Raw genomic sequence first — 3,164 nt, forward strand, 5'->3', positions numbered from 1 at the left:
TTGAAATGAAACAAAAATAGGTGGGTTGTATTTTCATTTCAACTGTATTTTCATTTCAATTCAACTTCAACTTCTCATCTGTATTTCGCTTACATTACATATGTACAGAGCATTTCCTCTGCCGAATGCTAGACGCACACAGTTATGCTCACCCGATGTCGCCGCTGCGAGTGAGTGAGATCGAACGCGACGTCTCAGCACGCTGAGCAGCGAGAATAGTCCGCCCAGCGTGTTGGTGCAAGCGAGCCAGCACGCTGCCCTAGCCTCTTCCCAGCTTGCGGGAATGAGTACGACAGCTTCACGAAGCAGCCGCGACCGAACACGAATGAACTGGCATATGTACGCGAGAGCATGGCTATGCTGTGTTTATGCTTATGCTGTTCGCCTGGCCCGAAGACACGCCCCTCGAATCGGATCGAATGGTTTACCTTTATGCCAGGCTGGAATAGTTCGCTGATATTTGCATCAAATGTATGCATATTTAATGTTTATTTTACATTATTATTCGAACCTCTTGCTTTGTGTTTCTTGCATCTTTTCCGTTTTAAACACTATGACATGCCACGCCAAAACCCACTTGCACCAATACTTGCCGGTACGGTTCGCAAACCGATCTCTATTTGCTTCTTATCGCCCGGCAGCTGTGTAGCAATGCAGGGCAGACAAATGTTCATTAAACTTCTGTCTATATACATGCATATCGACTATATACAATCCGCCATAATCAGAATGCGATGGTGCTGCAACACGAGATTTCACTTCACAAAATATGTCAAAATTACAAAAGTATTGACAATTACCTCAACGTGGTGCAGCACTACAATCTGAAACCTGTCCCGTGATCGCTTATGTTCAAGCGATCAGTTCATTTTCCATCCACAATAACTGCTATTATTCAAGATGGAAGAGTTTTACTGTTTGGCATATGCATGATTAAATGCTTTATTGATGGGTTTTTGGCTTACGAAATTGTACGACCCTTTGTTCGTATATTTGCTAGTAAAAATGATCTTTCTGCGATTTACAAACATACATGACAGTTTGTTATTTGTTCCTGCAATCGTACCAGATTCAAATGTATTTCATGCACAATTTGTCAAACAAATCAACCAATGCAATTGTAATCAGTAGCAGTAATTTATAACAGAGTATATGAGGATGTACAGATTTTTACTCGAACTGATCACATACATGACGGTTTTATGAAAAGGCATACAAACCTTTTCTTTCCAAAATAGGAAATTAGACTGTAATAAAATTCATTTTATTTACCTCAACCAGGCGTTAACATAGGAATAACCATCAGACCATTACGCAATATAGATATAAGTGCTTTACGTAACGACACACCCTTCCAAGATGCCAAGCAAACAAATTGTCCATATTCCTAGTCAGCTATCAGGCTCTGAACAAACATTTTTTCAACGGTTTGTTGGAGCAATAAGTAAAGGCTATTGTTAGTCTTTTTAATGCTTTTATGCATGTAAATGCATAATATACAAATACAATTATATCACACAAAAGAGTAAAAATATCGATGCTATTTAGATGAAACGCAAAACACCACAAAATTATAGATTAGAATATAATTCTTGAATAAATATGTTCTTACGAATATCCTTCAAGGAAATTGTATTCATTCTACAGTTGTTTTACTTTCCACAAAATGATGAAGAAAGCGCGTGGTAATATGTAAACAAAAATACATGATTTGGTTCGAATTTCTCCAGAAAATGTAAAACATTGTCAGCATTGTTACGATTTGGGTAAGATGGAGCGGAAACCGCAAAAACTCTCAAACTCGCCAGTAAATGTAACATTCTGGGTTAACTCTACGATGGTTCGGATCGTCAAATAAACAGGGCAGGATCATTACATACCTCGAATACAGCAGTCCTTGCCACAGAACAAAATTTGAAAAAAATAAATATAATGAACCTTCTAAACCCGCCGTCTCCAACTTGTGGTCCGTGACACTAATAGACTTGATCCGCGAAAGATTTTTTTGAAGAAAAGTGTTTGACAATATGTATCCTGTAAATATTTTTTTGGACAATGTAGATTACATTTTTAACAGCCATGTCTAGAATCAGATTTAAACACATTTCATCAAAAAGCATTGAAAAAAGTCTACAAAATATATGCCCTCAATATACGAGGGCTGCAGCAAATGCATTTAGAAACCTAAATGATCCGTGATCCCTAAGAGGTTGAAGAGCTCTGGTCAAAAAGGGATGAATGGATGGTTTACTGGTACACGCATCGGCCCCTGTAAAACCTGAATGCAGTTCAATTCCCATCCAAGTCACCCTACAGGTTATATGATAAAAAAAAGACTCGTAAGTCTGTATAATGCCGACACGAGCGAAAAGATTATTACATCACGAACAAAAATGTATTAAAAAAAAACGCGTCTATCATCTCTTGTGGCACCTAGCAACCGGTTGTTACTAGGTTAGCAGATCAGTCATACATAGCCAAGTGCATTTGTGGCTTATGGGAGATCTAAGTCAACTTAGGTTGCTGCGCCACATAAGCAGCCAATTGCAATACGTTTTATACAAAATATATTTTACATTGCCAAAACCAAATGCGTCTTTTCATGTGTTAATTTTACATTCAAACTAAAGCGAAGTGATAATTAAACTGACATGTCTATTCAAACCTTTCAAAGCTGAACTTTGTCTAATTCGCAATTTGTTTCGATACATATCTTCTTGCTTCTTGTTCTGCGTTGTGGGTCCAGATCTAGATTAAAAAGCAATTTCTTCGCTTATCTTTTCGCAGGATACAAGCGCTTAAACTGTTTTTGACCAACAATAACAACAACGACAACAACAAAAAACTAGCTACCACACCATACACAACGGTATTACCGCACAGGCATGCAACAATCCCAAAAACCGCTGATCGAAACTGTAACGGGATATCTGTATTTGATATCTATGCATTTGCAACATCATTGTGCCCCGTGTGATAAATGTTATTTCAAACTTTGGCTTTTGTTAGTGCCCACCCCATTCCGCCAGCGGACATGAGGCTATAAAAGCCAAAAATGTGAAATGTCATTCTTGGTTCAGTTGAGAAAATAATAGAAAAGGGTGCGCGTGAACGTTTTTCCTATTTTTCCAATCACCTTCCTTCACGTCACGGTCGCCTGATGT

The sequence above is a fragment of the Anopheles merus genome, chromosome 3R (genome assembly GCF_017562075.2).
Source record: "Anopheles merus strain MAF chromosome 3R, AmerM5.1, whole genome shotgun sequence".
In the NCBI taxonomy this organism is placed as follows: domain Eukaryota; kingdom Metazoa; phylum Arthropoda; class Insecta; order Diptera; family Culicidae; genus Anopheles; species Anopheles merus.